Source organism: Mustela nigripes, chromosome 9, assembly GCF_022355385.1.
Source record: "Mustela nigripes isolate SB6536 chromosome 9, MUSNIG.SB6536, whole genome shotgun sequence".
Taxonomy (NCBI): Eukaryota; Metazoa; Chordata; class Mammalia; order Carnivora; family Mustelidae; genus Mustela; species Mustela nigripes.
This window is the reverse complement of record NC_081565.1, coordinates 66,697,759-66,718,711: the sequence shown is the minus strand read 5'-3', so window position 1 is coordinate 66,718,711 and position 20,953 is coordinate 66,697,759. Positions and strand designations below refer to the sequence as shown.

At 39.2% G+C, this 20,953-nt stretch overlaps 1 protein-coding gene across 3 annotated transcripts in view; it reads right to left on the bottom strand.

Moving 5' to 3' along the window:
* Window positions 1–19,871, bottom strand: part of AGTPBP1 (ATP/GTP binding carboxypeptidase 1) — a 158,874-nt gene extending 139,003 nt beyond the window's left edge. For all 3 annotated transcript variants that reach the window (XM_059411753.1, XM_059411756.1, XM_059411754.1), the window contains exon 1: window positions 19,688–19,871. The gene's annotated coding sequence lies outside the window, so the exon portion shown is untranslated. The remainder of the gene's footprint in view (window positions 1–19,687) is intronic.
* Between the last annotated feature and the right edge of the window lie 1,082 nt (window positions 19,872–20,953).

Genomic DNA, 20,953 nt, shown 5'->3' with positions numbered 1-20,953 from the left:
AAATAAAAAAAAATTTTTTAATCTTAAAAAAAAAAAAAACCTATTTTACTGTATAAAGACTTTTCACAAAAAATCAACACATAATCATTTGGAACTTCTGGACCTATATTTGAACCTCATGAAGTTAGTAAAGGAAAAAAAAAAAAGATTGTGTTTCTTCCATTTTCTGGTATAAATTATGTCTTAGGCTCTATTTTTATTAATAGTATTTATGGCTTTTTGTAGCTTTGCTATTTGACACTGTTAATGTTCACATTGTAAAAAAAATTAATTAGAATCAACTTAGAGTGGTATTGGCAAAAAAAAAAAAAAACAGAAAAGCAGATCAACAGAATGTACATTAAAGTCTAGAAATAAATGCACACATCGATAGCAGGTGATTTTTGGCAAGGGTACCAAGTCTACTCAATTGAGAAAGAATACTAGCATACCTCAGAGATACTGCAAGTTCAGTTACAGACCACTGTAATGAAGCAATTATCACAACAAAGTAAGTGAAATGACTTTTTTAGTTTCCAGTGCATATAAAAGTTATGTCTTCACTATACTGACAATCTATTAAGTGTGTAATAGCGTAATGTCTAAAAATAACAATATGCCTACCTTAATTAACAAGTACTTTATTGTTAAAAAGTGTTAACCATCCTCTAAGCTTTCATCAAGTCATTATCACTGATCACAGATCACCATAACAAATAATGAAAAAGCCTGAAATAATGTGAGAATTACCAAAATGTAACATACAAAGTGCTCATACAAAGTGAGCAAATGCTGTTGAAAAAAGGTACCAACAGTGTTGCCAGATGCAGCATTGCCACAAAATTTCAATTTGTAAAAAACACCCATATCTGCAAAATGTAACAAAGTGAAGCATACTAAAATGAGGTATGCCTGTAGTCCCTTCTGCTGCTGGGACAAATGGATTTCCACATGTAACAGAATGAAGCTGGTACTCAAAACCATGCTATAAAAATTAACTGAAAATGGATCAATGACCCAAATATCAGTGCTAAAACTTAGAAAACATAGAGGTAAATCTTGGATTTGGAAAGAGATTCTCAGTGACGGCAACAAAAACACAAGCAAGAAAAAAGAAGACGAAGTGGGCTTCAAAATTAAAAACTTTTATGCATCAAAAGGGCATTATCAAGAAAGTGAAAAACAAACAGAATGGAAGAAAATATTTGCAAATCATTTATCTGATAAGAGTTTAATAGCCAAATATATAAAGAATTCCTACAATTCAACAACCAAAAGATAATTCACTTTAAAAATGAGCAAAGGACTTGAGGGGCACCTGGCTGACTCAGTTGGTAGAGCACACAATTCAGGATTCTGAGTTCAAGCGCCATGGTTACTTAAAATAAAATCTTTTTTATTAAAAAAAGATTACTTTTTTTAAGTAATTTTTAAAGTAATTTTTAAAGTAAGAGGTTACTTAAAAATAAAATCTTTTTTTTTTTTAAATGAGCAAAGGGGGACACCTAGGTGGCTCAGATGGTTAAGCATCTGCCATCGGCTCAGATCATGATCCCAGGGTCCTGGGATAGAGTCCCACATTGGGCTCCCTGCTTGGTGGAGAGCCTACTTCTCCCTCTTCCTCTCCTGCTCCCCTGTTTGTGCTCCCTTGCTCTCTCTATCAAATAAATAAATAAAATCTTTTTTAAAAATGAGCAAAGGAAACTTGAACAGACATTTCTCCAAAGAAAATATTCAAATGACCTATAAAGCACATGAAAAGATGCCCAACATCATTACAGTCATTAAAGAAATGCAAAGCAAAATCACATGTATTACTTCATACCAACTAGCATGTCTATAATTTTTAAAACGGTAAATAAGTGTTGAAAATGTACATAAACTAAAACCCTCACTTGTTGCTGGTGGGAACATAAAATGGTGTAACCACTGTAAAAAACAGTTTGGCAGTTCCCTCAGAAATCTAAATATAGAACACCCAGGAATTCTACTCCTAAGTATATACCCCAAAGAACTGAAAACAGGGACCCAAACAGATAATTGCACATTAGTGTTGGTAGAAACATTATTCACAATAGCCAAAGACAAAAAACAATTTAAGTGTCCACTAACAGATGAACAGACAAAATGTGGTATATACAGACAATGGAATGCTGTTTGGCCATAAAAAGGAATGAAGTTCTGACATACACTATAATATGAACCTTGAAAACATTATATCATAGTGAAATAAGCCAGAAACAAAACATCAAATACATGTTTCCACCTATATGAAATATCTAGAATGGGCAAATTCTAGGTATATTAGAAGATTACCAAGGGCTGAAGGCAAAAGGGAAATAGGGAGTCACAGTATATCAATAATTACAGAATGTAAGTTTGCACTGAGAAAAAACTTTGGAAATCGTGGTTATGGCTGCACAACTTTGTGAATGTAATTAAAATTAATGCTACTGAATCAGAGGTTTAAAAATGAGTACAATGGCAAATTTTAAGTTAGGTATGTTTTTGTTGTTGTTTTTAAAGATTTTATTTATTTATTTATTTGACACAGAGAGAAAGAGCACAAGCAGGAGGAGTGGCAGGTGGACAGAGGAAGAGGGAGAAGCAGGCTTCCTGAGGAGCACAGAGCCCACCACAGGGCTCAATCCCAGCACTCTGGGATCATGACTGGAGCCTAAGACAGATGCTTAATCAACTGAGCCACCCAGGTGCTCCAATGTTAGATACGTTTTACCACAATAGAAAAATTATTAAAATTGGCTTACATTATTTATTTAAATTAAGCCCATAAAGCCTATCTTTATTTTTTTAAGATTTTATTCATTTATTTTGAGAGAGAGAGAGCATGAGCAGCAGGGAGAGGCAGAGAAAGAAGGAGAAGCAGACTCTCTGTTGAGCACGGAGCCTGACACAGGGTTCATTCCCAGGACCTCACTATCTAAGCCAAAGGCAGATGCTTAACCAACTGAGTCACCCAGGTACTCCAAGCCTATCTTTAAAAAAACTGAATCCCGGGCGCCTGGGTGGCACAGTGGGTTAAGCCGCTGCCTTCGGCTCAGGTCATGATCTCACGGTCCTGGGATCGAGTCCCGCATCGGGCTCTCTGCTCAGCAGGGAGCCTGCTTCCTCCTCTCTCTCTCTCTCTCTCTGCCTGCCTCTCTGCCTACTTGTGATCTCTCTCTGTCAAATAAATAAATAAAATCTTTAAAAAAAAAAAAACTGAATCCCATTTTAGCTGAAGTCAGTTATTTAATAGAAATTTACTGGGGTGCCTGGGTGGCTCAGTCATAAGCACCTGCCTTCAGATCAGGTCGTGATCCCAGGGTCCTGGGATTGAGCCCTGCATCATCGGCCCCCTGCTCGGTGGGGAGCCTGCTTCTCCCTCTCCCACTCTCCCTGCCTGTATTCTCTATCTGTCAAATAAGTAAAATCTTCATAAATAAATAAATAAAGTATATAGCACTAGGCCATAAATTTTACCCTTTCAAAAAATAAATTATATTTACCATATGAGGTTTTAAAAATCATGAAAAGGAAAAAACATTAGTTCCCAGAATGGTAAGATAAGTTTGACCACCTATCTGCTTCTCATGTAAGGTTCATTAAAAGTTTTTTGGGTGTGCTTCAAATAAAGAAAAATAAAACTACTCTTATATATATATATCATATACCTAAGCCATAATTTATTAATATCTTGTATAGTAAAAATCTGTGGTAAGACTCCTAGACCTACTTAAATAAAGTAAAAAATAAAGTGGGAATTTTCAGAAATGGAAAACCTGCTTCCCCTACCTGCATTATTAACTCACATTAGAGCTTATATCCTTTATGGGAATAGAGATTCACATGAAAGAGTAGACTAATCAAATGGCCAAAATAAACAAATGCACAGTTTGGCAGTTCTCTTTCAAAAGGGCATTAACAATCATTACTGGAGAACTATCACACAGACCTAAAATTTCAAATGCTGTCCCACCAGCTTTGAGCCTCACAGTGCCCCAAAGGCATATGTATTCCCACCTAGCACAAAAGACTTCACCCAGCTAACTAGCTGAACCAGCTGCACTCCACTCAGTCAAGCTGTCAGGCCTGAGCATTATTCAAACTAGTCATATCCTCCCATGAGGGCAACAGTCCTTCTTACTTCATCCTTTTGTTATTACAAAGCCTGCCAAGGCCTCTGTGACTGGTTCACTCTATTCCCAAGTGCAACCCCCATGAGACATGTGGTATCCTCCACTCCCCCGCTGTGAATATATGACTAATGAACTGTTGTTAATATCATCTGGTCAATGTCAGGTAGCAGCTATGTCACACTATTTAAGAGAGAAGATACCTCGTTCACCAATGAATAGGTGACCAAAAAACAATTATTGTATCTAAAACTTTCTCTTTACACTAATATCACAGCTGTAAATGTTCTAATTTTTATGAAGGAATTCCCTGAGACCTGAAAATTATTTCACAGATCTTACAGGGTATAAAGAAAGAAGCCAATACGCAGGGCTGGTGCAGACCACAACAGGTACTGGTCCACTGTGGATCTACAGCTATACAGAAGGACAATCCTGACTACCATGGCCTCCTGACCAGCACAGTTTCCTGATTTTATTATTTTTTTTAATAAAGAAAAAATTCAGTTTCTTCAACTGTTTATGATACAGGACACAAAAGGCAAAGTGTTTCACATTAAGATTTCACTTTCAACTCCCTGGAATGTTCATTTCTTTGGCTAATAGGAGACACTAGACACAAGAGGCAGGCCATGCTCAGGCAACTGAAATGAACATAAGGAGGGGGCAATGCTAACAACATCATCCTCGAAGGGAGGGGCACACAGGACTGTTGGTCACATGCCATTTTCTGGAACAAAGGAGCACCACCTCTGGATGCTCATACCATCCTGGGCCTCAGTCATCCCCACCACACAGGTACAGCCTGCAGGCAGCTGCCTTAAGTGTCTTGCTGGGTACAGTAGTACAAGAACTTGCCATACTTTCTCTTGAACTCAGACCTAATTTTCAACACATCCATTTCACTGTGAGAGATACCAGGACTCTAATCAGGACTTTATCGGGGCACCTGGCTGGCTCAGTCAGTAGAGCACGTGACTCCTGATCTCGGGGTCAGGAGTTTGAGCCCCACGTTTGGTGCAGAGATAACTTTAAAAAAAATTTTTTTAAGTCTTAATTAGGACTTTATCACGAGTCCCCTTGCCATTCTTGGAATCATACAGTTGGTCAGCAAAGTTTAAGGGCTTGCTCTGAATGCTCTGGAACAGGTTCAGGAAAGCACTTTCCAGGTCTCCTTTGCCCTCCTTTTTGATGCTCTCCAGCATGTCATAAGGATTCAGGAAAGGATTATTCAAAGTATCATTTATGTACTCTTACCAAGTAAATGCATTATTAGAAGTGAGAGTTTGGAGAGAAGGGAGTTGAGGGAAATTGGAAGGAGAGGTGAACCATGAGAGACTATGGACTCTGAAAAAAAAAATCTGAGGGTTTTGAAGGGGGGGAGTGGGCTGGGGGAACCAGGTGGTGGGTATTGGAGAGGACAGAGATTGCATGGAGCACTGGGTGTGGTGCAAAAACAATGAATACTGTTATGCTGAAAATAAATTAAAAATTTCAAAAAAAAAGTGAGAGTGTGAAACATGTATTCTCAGATTAACTTTCTTTCTTTTGACAGAATTAATTAATTTGTAAAAGAACAACTGAAAATTACAGTAAATCTTGACTTCTACAAGGTCTTGGAATAGTTTTCTTATTACATCTTTCAGACTCCAAGGTCCTTGAGTGCAGGGGATTAATTAAGTTTCATTTGTCTTTGGGTCCCCCAATGCCAGGAATAGTTCTCAGTAGTTTGCTAAAGTCTGTGCTCCAGATAAACAAATACATTAACTGAATGAAGGATGCAGAAACAGGTTCAGATGCTGGTAATAACCGAGTGGTTACCGGTTAGACAGTCTTGCCTAAAAGATCCAGCCAATGGTTCAATATCAAACTAGACAAATGAGAAGTTCAAACTGTGAAACAGGTAGAGGACGGTATCATTTTGTTTTTGAAAATCACATATTTGCACGGAATAACAGAGAAAATGTTATTTCAGCAGGGAGTGTAAATTCGTATAGCTGTCGTAGAGGGCCATCAATATTAAGTGGAATTAAAAGTGTTATAGTTTGGGGCGCCTGGGTGGCTCAGTGGGTTAAAGCCTCTGCTTTCGGCTCAGGTCATGATCCCAGGGTCCTGGGATCGAGCCCCGCATTGGGCTCCCTGCTCCACAGAGGAGCCTGCTTTCCTTCCTCTCTCTCTGCCTGCCTCTCTGCCTACTTGTGATCTTTGTCTGTCAATAAATTAAAAAAAAAAAAAATTTAAAAAAAAAAAAAGTGTTACAGTTTATATCCCAACAATTTGACTCCTGAGTATGTATCTCTTCACAGATCCTTGAGGAGACAGAAATGAGAGCTTTTATCATAATGCTGTTTGTAGCCAAGGACAGCAAACAACACAAGGGCAGTACCTTAGACCTGGGCAACAGGGGCCTCTGCTCTGGATCCTACACTTTAGAAGTCCTCACATATCACAAAAAAACAAAAAGTGTATTTCGTGAAGTACATATGGGCACCTTGGGCACCAACCTGGTACTTAAGGCTGGCACGGCCTGACCTGTAACCAACCATACCTATACTCAGTTCTAATTCCTGTCTCTGCTCATTGCTGCAGTTGGTCAAAATGTTGGCAATAGTGACCGCAGCACACTTACGGTCTTAATGACTATTTCAGTGTTCAGAGGATCACACTCAATATCAAATTCGATGTACACTTTGACCAACCCATATGCACGTGGGGGTATGGAGGGGTCACCCTCTAAGTTGAGCTTGCAGAGAATTTCGTGAACAGGAGACACTTTGAAAGAAGCTGGGTCAGACGTCGAGAGCAGCAAGCATTCCCAGACATGGAGGCAACAGCTTCCTAATTTTAAAACATCAGTGCAGTTCTAGCCGTGAAGATCTAGAAGCAATTTCATAGACAGAAAGTCTCTTAATCATAAAAGAGACAGTGTCTCCCTTGGTTTCTCAGTTTTAGGTAGGGGATTTGGGAGTTGTTGCTTACAGCGTAACCTAGAATCTCTTTTTCTACAAAGCTCCAAACAATTCTGTAAACCACTTAAAACCTGTGCCAGATATTGATGTATTGCCCCTCATCTCCAAATTCACCCTTTTTACCTGCTCTGTGAAAATGGATTTGTGCCCTTAAAATATTTTCCTAGCCAGCTGGCAAGATATTAAGCTTTATCAAGAGGGCATTGCAAAGATACTGCAGAGGAAAAGGATTTTGCTTCCTGGCTTCAGGGTGTTCACGGCTGCAGCAGGCAAGGCCTCTCTGGGACCCATCCCTGCAACGAGGACGGCTTCTATAGCACCGGGCTCCTGCAGCACGTGCAACTTCTCCAACAGGAGTCTAAGCTGTTCTGTAGCAGGGTGCCTCTGGTGAGATATCTCCCTATAAACAGCCTTCCCTGGTACCCTAGGGGGCAAACCCTCAGCAAATTCCACTAGGTCACACCACACCTACTTGCCTTGACCTTGCCCCTTCTGACCTTGACCTTGCCCTTTCCACCAAGTCTTCAGGGGAGGGAGGGGCTCACTCTATCTCAGCCCTGGGGGTAATAATTGGTCTCTATAACAGCTATTCCTCTATTTAGAGCTATCTTTATTTCTTGCTGATAAAGCCTTCAATTATCTAATCCCTGTTATAGCCAAAATATTTTTGCATTAATTTTTCCCTGTTAAATTACCATGTGGTTTCTATTTCCTGACTGGACCCAGATTGGTACATCCCAACAACTCTTTAAATTATTTAGTATCCTAAAATAAATAAACCCTCTCTGCTTAAGGTATCTAGAGTGAATTCTGTTCTCCACAACTCAGACTTCAATTTTCTTTTTCAATAAAGAATTTTGTGGGAAAAAAAATCATACAATGCCTTCAGAGATTAATCTATGACATCATTTTTTTTAATTAGTAAGTGATAATAATTATGCACAGCCAGGGTTAAGAATGGCTTCTGATGATTATCTTCCTAGGTCAGCCTATTAAATATTTTAATTGTAATAGTAACTCCATCTTAGAGTATTATCACTCCTGTTATGCTTAATCACTATTTAAAAACTTAACCTGCAATGAGATACCACTCCACACCCACTAGAATGGCTGTAATAAAAAAATACAGACAATAACAAGCTTTAGCAAGAATGTGAGAAACTAGAACCCTCATACATTGCTGATGGCAATGTAAAATGGTACAGCTACTTTGAAAACAATCCAGCAGGTCCTCAAAAGGTTAAACATAAAGTGACTGTGTGACTCAGCTATTTCATTTCTAAGTATATACCCAAAGAAAAGAAATTTGTACACAAATTTCACAGCAGCATTATTCATAACCAAAAAGTGGGAATAACCCAAATATCCACCAACCAATGAATGGATAGATAAAATGTGGTATAGCCATACAATACAATATTATTCAGTGATAAAAAGAAACAGTACTGATATGTACTACATGAATAAACTTTGAAAATATTATGCTAAGTAAAAGAAGCAAATCATGAAAGACCACATCATTATATGATTCCACTTTATATAATAGCATAAAATACCATTTATATGAAATACCCAGAACAGGTAAATCTATAGAGACAGAAAGTAGATTAACGGTTACCTAGGACTAGAAAAGAATGGCATGGAGGAGGGGACGTACTAGAAGGATGTGGAGTTTCTTTAGGGGGTAATAAAAATGTTCTAAAATTCACTGTGGTTATAGTTGTGATGTGGGAAACAAAGGTAGAAGGAAATGTAAATAAAATTATAATTATAATTATAACCGGCAGCCCACTGACAAATACTTGGGATACGCAGAGTATAAGATTCCTCCAAGATCCTGTGAGTCTTCTTCAGCCTACGAAAGTCATTTTGGAACTTCCCTCATCTTTACTGCCCCCACAACCCCAAGGTGTATAAATCAGCTGCTCCTCCCAATCCCCCAGGGCATCAGGGAGCCACAGCATGGAGTCAAAGCAGGTAGCAGCAGCAATTCATTCAGCCCATGGGTCCTGTCCCTGAGCTTTAACAAAACCACCATTTTGCACCAAAGACACATGTCAAGAATTCTTTCCTGGACATCAACTCCAGACCCCACCAACACCAACATTCCAAAAACTACATCAGTTGCACAACCCTGTGAATGTACTAAAGGGCAGTGAACTGCATATTATAATGTGAAAATTGACAGTATGTGAGTTTTAGCTCAATAAAACTGTTAGGGGCGCCTGGGTGGCTCAGTGGGTTGAAGCCTCTGCCTTCGGCTCGGGTCGTGATCCCAGGGTCCTGGGATGGAGCCCCGCATCGGGCTGTCTGCTCCGCGGAGAGCCTGCTTCCTCCTCTCTCTCTCTCTCTCTCTCTGCCTGCCTCTCTGCCTACTTGTGATCTCTGTCTGTCAAATGAATAAATAAATAAATAAAATCTTTAAAAAAAAAAAAAAAAGAACTTAGTCTCTGCTAGAACCTTCTAATTCAACCCATCCTTAAATTAGGGTCAAGGGTTTACACCCTCTGTAGTTCAGCACCTGATTCCCATAATAAAATATATCCTTTTACACTAAAGCAAAACTATTGACCCATCTGGGTCGTTAGAAAATGTATTCTAAGTTATTCATCCAGCAGACTAAAAAAACAAAAACAACAACAACAACAACAACAACAAAACACTGGCACCTGTGTGGCACAATCCTTAAGCAGTCTGCCTTTGGCTCAGGTCATGATCCTGGGGTCCTGGGATGGAGCCCCATGTAGGGCTCCCTGCTCCGCGGGAAACCTGTTTCTCCCTCTCCCACTCCCGCTGCTTGTATTTCCTCTCTTGCTGTCTCTCTCTGTCAAATTAATAAAATCTTAAAAAACAACAAATAAAAAAACCCTTCTGTGCTATACATAAAAATTCACAGTATACATTTCCCTAAGTGGGAGGAAAGAATTTATATGAGTGGACTTTTATATATTTAAAGATGGCTTGAACTAGAATTATATATATACTACTAATCTTTACATCCATAAGCACTATCTTACTCTAAATTACTATTACTGAGGTATACATTTTCATCCAGTTACCTTATTCATGTGTCATTCACAACACAGGATTGGGGCAAACACAGACACCGAGGCACTCAAAAATCCACATAAAATTTTTGACTCCCCCCAAATTTAACTATGAACAGCCTACTATTGATCAGAAATCTTAACAATAATGTAAACAATAACACATTTTTTGTGTTGTATATATTATATACTGTACTGTCACAATAACGTAATACATATTTTGCATTCAATGTATTATATACTGGATTCTTATAACATAGTAAGCTAAAAAATATTAATAAAATCGTATGGAACAGAAAATATGTTTACAGTACTGTATTAACCAAAAAAATATGTGGATAAGTAGACTCACACAGTTCAAACCCATGTTATGGGTCAACTATAGTTTATGAATGTTTTAACCCAATCTGCAAACAGACAACTTTATTTCACCTACATTATCATTAATTTTACAAAAAAACTGTGGGTAAGAGTAAACCTGTAAAAATTATACCTTTTACCTTTCTTCATCAGGCATCCTCATTAAAAACACAAGTTTGGATAGTTCACACACTATGCCACAAAGATGTTTCAGCACTTACGGAAGGTCTAATTTGCTATGAGATGTTTTAATTATACTACAAATAATAAGGTTTTACTGTTGGGGGAGAAGAATTACACCACACTTAGATCTAACTAACAGTAATAATTTATTTAATATGATGCTTCCCTCAGCTCAGATTCCAACTATTTTTAGACTTAAACAAATGCCAAATTTTCTAAGTATCAAATATCAAATAGGTGATATCTGAAATTAAAATTCTTTCCTTGAAACACACATTTTCCTTGTCCCTAACCTATGACTGACTCATCAAAATGGTTCGTTTTTTAAATATCACAGCCGAAGTCAGCTCCAACAAAAATCAAAATATACAGGATATGAGGAACTCAAAAAGTCATAAGGCATATAAAAAATAGCAAGATGATAGAAGCTCCTCCTTACCAGTAATCACTGCAAATGTAAATGGATTAAAACCTCCAATGAAAAGGCAGAGAATGGCAAATGGATTTAAAAATACAATCCAAAAAATTTGTTCTCTACAAGAAACTCATTTAGATATAAAGGCACAAATAGGTTGAAAGTAAAAAGACAGAAAAAGATATTCCATGCAAATAATAACCAAAAGCAATAAGGTGTAGCTATACTAACATCAGACAAAATAACTTCAAATTTTAAAAGATTACAAGAGACAAAGGAGGACACCAATTATTAATAAATGGTTCAAGAGGGCAAGAAGATATAACAATTACAAACATTCACATACCTAATAACAGAGCACCAAAATACAATAAGCAAAAATTGACAAAATTAAAGGAAAAAATAGTTTTATAGTAATTGTTGGGGACTTCAATACCCACTGTCAGTAATAAATAGAACAACCAGACATAAGACTAATAAGTAAACAGAGGACCTGAACAACACTATAAACCAACTATTGTTTATATGACCAACAGTCGGATATAAAACGCTACCAAACAACAGAATATGTATGTTCTTCTCAAATGCACATGGGACATTCTCCAGGATAGATCATCTTTTAGGCCACAAATTAGGTCTCAACAGATTCTAAGAGATAGGTATTATACAAAGTATCTTCTCCAACCACAACAGAATGAAGTTAGAAATAAATAAGAAAAAGAAAACTGGAAAATTCACAAATTTGTGGAAATTAAACACACTCTTTAATTACAGGTCGAAGAAAAAAATCAAGGCAAATGAGACAAATGAAAATAAAACATACCAAAATTTATGGGATACAGAGAAAGCAGTGCTAGGAAGTTAGTTTACAACTATAAACACTTACATTTAAACATTAAAAAAAAAAAAGTAAAGTTTTAAAAAGGGTGGGCGTGCACCTGGGTGGCTCAATCAGTTAAGCATCAGCCTTAGGCTCAGGTCATGATCCCAGGGTCCTGCGATGGAGCCAGGCATCATGCTCCCTTTCCCTTTCCCCTGTTCATCCCCTCCCTTGCTCTCGCTCTCATTCTCTATCTCAAATAAATTAAAAAAATAAATAAAGATCTCAAATGAACAACCTAACTTTACAAATTAAGGAACTAGAAAAAGCAGAACACAAAGCTAGTAGAATGAAGAAAATAATAATTAGAGCAGAGATAAATAAAATAGAGAATAGAAAAATAGAGAAAATTATCAAATAAAAAAATTGGTTCTTTAAAAAGATAAATGAAATTAATAAACCTTTATTAAACGTAAGAAAAAAACAGAAGACTCAGATTATTAAAATCAAGAAAGCATGTGAAGACACTGATTCTACAGAAATATAAAGGATTTTAAGTGAATAGTATGAAAAATTGTGCACCAACAGAGAACCTAAATGAAACTGACAAATTCCTATACACACAAAACGTACCAAAACTGAACAAAAAGAAACAGAAAATCTGAATAAATTCCTAACTATTAAGGAGACTGGATGAGTAATCAAAAACTTTCCAAAAAGAAAAGCCCCAGATTTGATTGTTTCACTAGTGAATTATACAAAACATTTAAAGAACATCAATCCTAATTCTTCCAAATAACTTAAGAGAATACTCCCTAACTAATTCTATGAGGCCAACATTGCCCTGATACCAAAGCCGAACAGAGAAATTACAAGAAAACTACAGATCAATATCCTTTCTGATCACTGATGTACAAAATAGCAGCAAACTAAATTCGGCAGCATGAAAGCAAATCAAAACCACCATGTGATACCTACCACGTCACACCCATTAGAATGACTGCACAAACCACCCCACCTCCCACCCAGTCCCCGCCCAAGAGAAAGACCAATCACACAGAAAACAAATGTTTACAAGGATGTGGAGAAACTGGAACCCTCATACACTGTTGGTATGAATGTAAAATGGTGCAGCTGCTATGCAAAGAGTAGGGTTGTGACACAGGAACTTAAAATAGAATTACCATATGACCCAGCAATTCCACTTCTGAATATGTACCCAAAAGAACTGAAAGCAGGGTCTTGAAGAAGTATTTGTACACCCATGTACAAAGCAGGGTTAGTCACAATGGCCAAAGGTTACTGAAACAGCCCAAGGGTGCAATGACAGATGAAGTGGTATATACAAACAATGGAACATTATTCAGCCCTAAAAAGAAAGAAATTCTGATGAATCTTGAAGACAATGCTAAATGAAACAGCCAGTCACAAAAGGGCAAATACTATGATTCTACTCATAAAAGGTACTTAAAGCCATCAAATTCATAAAGACAGAAAGTAGAATGGTGATTGTCAGGGGCTACAGGAAGAAGAAAATGAGGAGTTATTGCTTAATGGATACAAAGTTTCAGTTCCACAAGACAAAAAGATCTGAAGATGGACAGTGTGATGGTTGCACAACCATCTTAATGCTAATAAACTAAACACTTAAAAATGTTTAAATGATAATTTTTATATTATATATACAGCCATAATTTTTAAAGTAAATTTTTAAAAATCAAAATATGAACCAAAAATATGAATATAAATCAATGTTAAGAATTGGGAAAAATAAGTTTCAAATGAAAACACAAATTATAATTGGTAAAACAGAATTAACAAATGAAAAAGACATTCTCAACAGGCAAAGAAAAAAATCCAGACTTCTAGAGTTGTAGGAAGCTTCAAAGATCATCTGGGAGTCAAATTCTCTTACTTTGCAAATAGGAGAGAAGCTCATCACAGAGGTTTGCTATCTTGCATTACCCATTATCACTTCTACCTACATGCAACTAGAAACTGTGCCTACAACAAATTAATAAATCTGGAGAATTCCCATCAAAAGTAGTATCCTTTTCAATTCATTAAACTCATTATATGTAGGCAGTGTTCACACTTTTATTACCGTTATTGCATCATAAATCCTCACAAACCTTATTACTTTTATTCCCCATGTTACCTATACCCTTAGAATCTTCGTAATCTTTTTTTTTTTTTAAGATTTTATTTATTTGTCAGAGACAGAGGGAGAGAGAGCGAGCAAGCACAGGCAGACAGAGAGGCAGGCAGAGGCAGAGGGAGAAGCAGGCTCCCTGCCAAGCAAGGAGCCCAATGTGGGACTCGATCCCAGGACCCTGGGATCATGACCTGAGCCGAAGGCAGCTGCTTAACCAACTGAGCCACGCAGGCGTCCCGAATCTTCATAATCTTAAATCATTTTCTCCCTAAGGTAGGATGTGAGGCAAGGACAGCAAGTGCTGGGTACCTCTTCTTAGGATGGTTCATCCTCAGCATGAATTAGGTAAGAAATGAACAGAGATTAAGAAGGGAAGCTAAAATGCTTATTTTAGCTTAAGAGCTCAGTATCAGTTGAGATTTTCACACTGTGCCTTCACTATTTGTCTAATATGCAACCCCCCCATATTAGATTTGAACATATGTGTGGATCATAAATCCCAAATCTTTTTGTTTTTAGATAATCTAATTTCGACTACTAGTACTGTAGTTCTACTATACTAGTATATAATACTAATACTATAGTTCCCCCGTATCAGCACCTGACCAAAAGAAATCTCAAGAACCCTAAACTTCCTGTGAATAACCTCTATTGGGCCTGTAAAAAAAAAAAAAAAAATGAATACAGCCTTTACTGGGGACCAAAAGTCTGAAGCAAAAACAGACTAGTGATTGTCACCACCACTTCCCTTCCTTATCAAGGTTTGGTAAGAATCAACTGATTTATACAAGAAGTCCTCAAAATGTGGTCCATAGTCCCCTCGGCACCTGATACCTTTTCAGGGGGTCCACAACGTCAATACTATTTTCATAGTAACACTAAAATATCATTAAACTTTTTAACTGTATACATTTATACTAATGGTACAAAAGCAATGATGTATAACATTTCTGGCATCTTGGAACAACTTATGGTACTGGCAACAAACTGCACTATTAGTCATTATATTTTTCAACATCAAGTAACAGTTGCTATTTAAAAAAAAAAAAAAAAAAAGCCTTTTCACTTAAGAATGTCCTTCAAGGGGCACCTGAGTGGCTCAGTTGGTTAAGCAACCCTTCAGCTCAGATCATGATCCCAGGATCCTGGAATCCAGCCTGATGTTGGGCTCCCTACTAGTTGGAGTGTCTGCTTCTCTCTCTCTCTCTGTCCCTCCCCCTGCTTGTGAGTGCATGCTCACTCTCTCTCTCTCTCTTGCTCTCTCTCAAATAAATAAAATATTTCCAAAAAAAAAACAGTAAAGATTAATTTTATATTCTCAGCCCTTGAATATATACCTTTACATCTTTTTAAATATTCTATGTGACAAAATGTTAAGTACACATAAAGCATTTCTGTCCACATACTGAATTACAATAGTTGATGGCTGTCTCAAGGTAAAGTACTTGCGTGACTGAACTAAGGGCTGACACTAGTCTCTTTTTTTCATGAAACACCATTTTTACTTGAAAGAATGACTACGATTATTCACACTTACGTATTTTGGCAGAGGTTCTCTCAGAGATTAACAAAATCTGCTTGTCACTTCTAGGAAACAACTGGCAGTCATATTTCTTGCCAATGATAAAATCTGCACTTTCAAGCAAAAATCAAATTTCTGGAAAACTCGTATCCACCATCAGTCATATCATGACCTGGACAGCTTCCCAATAATTTGTTTCTGATAAGTGGTAATATTAACAAATGTGATTTTTTAATAACATAGGAAATGTGTCAACATTTGGAAGATCTGCATAACTGAGCCAATACTTAAAAAGGACCACAGCATGATGCTACAAATTCAGGCATAGTTATGTAAGATCCATTCAAAGTTCAGACCAGTCGATTTTAATGAAACACTATGAAAAAAGTCCATTGACATGATCTCAGATTCCACACTGCAAATAACTAAAAAACCAACACATGTTGAGCTGTGATGTTGTACCAAACAAGAAAATCCATTATTATCTGAAAAGGCTATTAAAATGCCTCCCTCTCTTTTACAGCCATTAGCTATGTAAGGTAGGATTTGTCTTTCTATATACTTCAAACCAAAAAACACTGCAAAAGACTAAATGCAGGAGTAGACAGAAGAATCCAGATGTTCCTATTAAACTAGACATTAGAGAAAAAAGTAAAACAAAACTGCTCTTCTCACTGCCTTATCTATTTTGAAAATACTTATTTTCAATAAAAATGTTTACATTAACAAATTACTGTCATATATAAGTAAATTAATAAAAGTTATACATATCTTTTTAATTATAAGACAATAACTACAGGCATAATCCACAAAAGCTCTTTGGGTTGCTCAGTAACTCTTAAGAATGGAAAAGGGTCTGAAATCAAAAGTTTGAAAACAACTGATTTAAAGAACTGAGTATTTTTTTTGTTTTGTTTTGTTTTTTTAATAAATTTTTTATTTTTTATAAACATATATTTTTATCCCCAGGGGTACAGGTCTGTGAATCACCAGGTTTACACACTTCACAGCACTCACCAAAGCACATACCCTCCCCAATGTCCATAATCCCACCCCCTTCTCCCAAACCCCCTCCCCCCAGCAACCCTCAGTTTGTTTTGTGAGATTAAGAGTCACTTATGGTTTGTCTCCCTCCCAATCCCAAGAACTGAGTATTAATATCAGATCCTTGCAAACAAAGAACAGTTAAGTACATAAAATCATTAATTTAAAAAAAAAAAAAACCTTCCTAGAAAAATTACATGAAAGCTGAAAAGGAATACAATGTCAAATCAAAACCAACCTCACTCTCTAACACCAATAAAGAAGAAAATAAAAGAATGCACAGATAAAAGTGATTTTTTATGTCCTGGAAACATCATGCAATATCTTGATCAGATAAACTCATATATACCTATTAATAGTTAGATAACATTTTTGATAGCAGCACATCACAGTCACAGAAAACACACAGTCACAGAAACACACCATCACAAAGTCAAAAACAGGTGATTAAAATAGCAGTCATGACCACCAAGAGGGAGACAATCCAAGGTTCCGTCAGAAGGGACAAACAGGGATACTTCAGCACCTCTCCAGCAGCATCGCAGGGCATGCAGCTCAGGGTCTAGCTGTTCTATTTAAAACTAAATTACATGCTTCCAAGGCAAGATAGTGAGACTAAGTTCTTATTTAGCCCCAAAGGAGCCAATGGGTCACCATGGAATTATTCTACAGTAATAATGCTCCATCAACCTTAAGTCCTTCTTCAGCTTACTAGACCCCTTGGAAGAGTGAGGAAAAGCAATAGCAGTAATATTTACTGAAAGATTACTACATGCCAGGCACTGTGCGCTAAGCACTTTATGTGCATTTAATATTCAAGATCTTCAGGGCATAACCATTATTACTCCCTTTTTGGAACTGAGAAGACTGAAGCACAAGAGGATAAATAACTTGCCTCAAGCAAAGCCAGGCTTCAAACCCAGCCAGGGTGGCTATGAAGCCCAACTTCCTAGGCTCTACACTACAGTACAAAGGCACAGTAACCAAGAACAAAAGATAAAAATTTAAAATTCCACGTTCACTCTAAACAACTTCTGTCATTCACATCAAGAGCCACCACCTAAGGAAGGCTCCCAACTTGCAGAGAGCTCTCTGACAGTTTCATCCATAACTACTGATAGACTGTTCAACTTCCAGGTACCGAAGGACCTTAAGCAAGAGTACATTTTGGAAGGTGAACACTGTGGAGATTTAGTGAAAACTCCAAAATGTAGAACCTAATACAAATTAGATAATTTCAAAAGTCTTCGATCTCTTTTCCCTCTGCTGTTGGAGATAAAAAAAAAAAAAAATTATTATATAATAGTCTAACTAATCTGTTTCAAAGAGAATAATGCTTCAATGCAAGTCAACGGGGAAAGCTTCATAAAAATTGCTTCTACAAAAGCTTAAATTACATTAAAACACTTAAATATTCTGCAGAGGAACTCCAAGTCCATCCCCTTCATTTCAAAGTTCAGGGTAAGACTGCAGTGCTAAGTGTAGAAGCAATTAAGGCAGAGTTTTGAGGTCATTAAAAATGAATCTATAGCTTCACTGCAGAACCTAACTCAAGCCAGGTGGAATGGGAAACTAAAGAAATCATATCACAATGAGAAAATAAGCAGTAGATAAGACATGGCTATCTCACAGCAATTACAGGACTAATGACAGCAATTATAGTAAATACTTACACATCTCCCGGGGTTTTGTTTGGTTTTGATTAGTATTTGGCACATGTTTTGAAATAGGTACTATTTAAAGTGCCTTAAATAAACTACTACTTTTCAGCTTACTGAACTGAAAACATTCCACTACACTATTACAAAAATAACTTTCTAGTTTTCTCAGGAAAAAAGACAATTTATAAGAAGAATTCAGAGGTTACTAAAGAAAGTGATAGAACTCGATTTACATAAAGATTACAACATGGACATAAAAGTGAAAATGAGTGATCAAGAAGACTGTTCATGTCCTTTCTCACTGCAAACTGTCATGCATTATAATTAAACACTGCCACAATTTTCAACACCTAAAGAAAAACAAAACACCCACAAGGAATTAACATTGCCAAAAAAAAAAAAAAAAAAAATCCGGTAAGTGTTACAACACATTAGGTCATCAGCAGCGCTGGACCTTCAAGCTCTGAATTGAGCAAGCCATGTTAAAACAAGAAATGGCCTTGAAATTATCAACACTCATATCGATTATGCTAAGGTGTATAAAAACTCCACTGTAAAATGGGTAAATGCCCAGGAAACCAACCGATTCAAAACTGCACTAGTACTAATACTAGCACTAGTACTAATAAGAGGCTTAACCGGCACAAGCGGAAAACAACAGTAGAGACAAGCCTTTGCGCGGGGGTTGCAGAAGTCCTTGAATACTTGCAATGAAGAGCCCGCAACTCAGGAAGGCAGGCTGTAAGGAAACTCTGCACTGTCATCTAGGGCGATCTGATTCAGGTTCAAACCAAACCCAAAAGGCGACAAGTTGTAAACAGAGAACACACTTCAGGCCAAACCACCCCGTGAAAGGAAGCAAACCTAGCCACCGCCGAAATCACACAACACCAACCCCACTGCAAAGCAAGGCGCACCTAGACGGTGGGTGCCAGGGTGGGTGGGGAGGCAGGGCGCGCGCCCGCCCCCGGCCCGCCGCCCCTCGGCTCTGCTCAGCGCTGCAACGCGGCGACCGCCGCTCCCGGCCCCAGAGAAAGGGCAGGGCACCGGGGCTGCCTCTGCCCGAAAACTGCGTCGGCGACCCTCCGCCTGGGATTGAGGCGGGGGCCACCGAGTGCCCGCAGGTGGGGGCGGGGTGGGGCGTTTTCCAAAAACCAGCCAAAGCCCCTAGCCATCAAGGGCTTCCCTCCAGCTCGGGTCCACTCGCCCCGAGAGACACGCGTTACACAACCTGTCAGGTGAGGGGCGGCGGGGTCCCAGAACGCAGACCGCGGCGGGCCCGGGGTCGCTCCTTCCCGCTTCTGCCGCGGCCGGGAGAGAGCGGAGGGCAGCGGGCGGGAAAGCCGCAGCCGAGAGGGGGCCGGCCCGGACGCACGGACGGTGGCGGGGCGCTCACCGGCTCAGGACGGGGCGCTGGCAAGGACTGAGCAGAGCCGCAGCACCCGGCTCGGCGTCGGCAGCGCCAGCGGCTGCTCTCTGGAAGAACGGCGGACTCCTCGCCGCCCGCCGCCCGGTGTTTTCATACAAACCCCGATGGCAGGCGAGGCTGAGGCAGCGGAGGCTGAGGCAGAGGCGGCGGCGGCGGCGGAACCTGCCCGCATCCCGAGCAACGTCAGCGCGGCGCCCCGCCCACCGCACGCCCGGGGCCAGCGAGCTAGCGCGCGCCGGGCAGAGGGAGGGCAGAGTGCGCGTGCGCGCGGGCCGTGTGGGCACGCGCTGGTGGGAGGGAGGGGCATGCGCGGGCCTGAGCAAGGATGGGGCTCAGGGAGCGCGCGTGGGCAAAGAGGGAGCGTGCGCAGGAAGCGGGCAGGGCGCGCGCGCCGGCGTTTGGCGCTGTAGGGCGGGGAAGGCGCGGCCGGGGTCGGAGGAAGGGGATTGCTTGCGCCGGGGGCCCTGAGCCTTCTGCCGGCGTCCAAACGAACCAATTCGGTTCGCGGGCGGCTTCCCACTTTCTGCAATTCATCTTCCTCTACGGTCCCGCCTTTTCCCGGAACTAAGCCGGCTCCCATCCCCACCACCATCAATCACCCCCCTCTTCGGAGGCTGATAGCTGCACTGGAGGAGCGGTTCTTAATTCCTCCACGTGGAATCAGCCCCTGGGGACCGTGGTAAAGCTCAGCCTTTTCCTGACCTCAAGCAGAGTCCATAAGAAGCAGCTGGAAGACCTGCAGTTACCACAGCTGTGCTCTCAGAACCCAAGGAAATTACACCTTATGGCCAAACCTCAATAAATTACAAGCCTGGAGCTGCGGAGAAAAAAAAAAAATAGCATGCTGATTTATTTTTTGCTTTGTCGTAATGTGCCTGCATAGAGTCACGAAAATGGTAATGTTAAATTAGCCCCTGAACGCAGAGTGTTTTTTTAATAAGAGCCTGAGTAATGTGTCAGAGAGATTGAATACTGATACACCCCCTTCTGTTTTGACTGCACATAAAGACACTATAATAGATTCTTAATAAATACTCAACATTTACTTTTTTCCAAGATCATAAATCATGTCTGCTGCTGTTTATACTAGCTGCTACAGAATGTAAAATTATTACAGCCAGATAGAGAAATAAATTGAGAGCTGTGATATTTTTGTTGTGTTTTCTTATCACCATGTTTAAACGAAATTAAACAGATGTGAAGGCAGTTCACAAGGTAATCTGAGGTGCACCA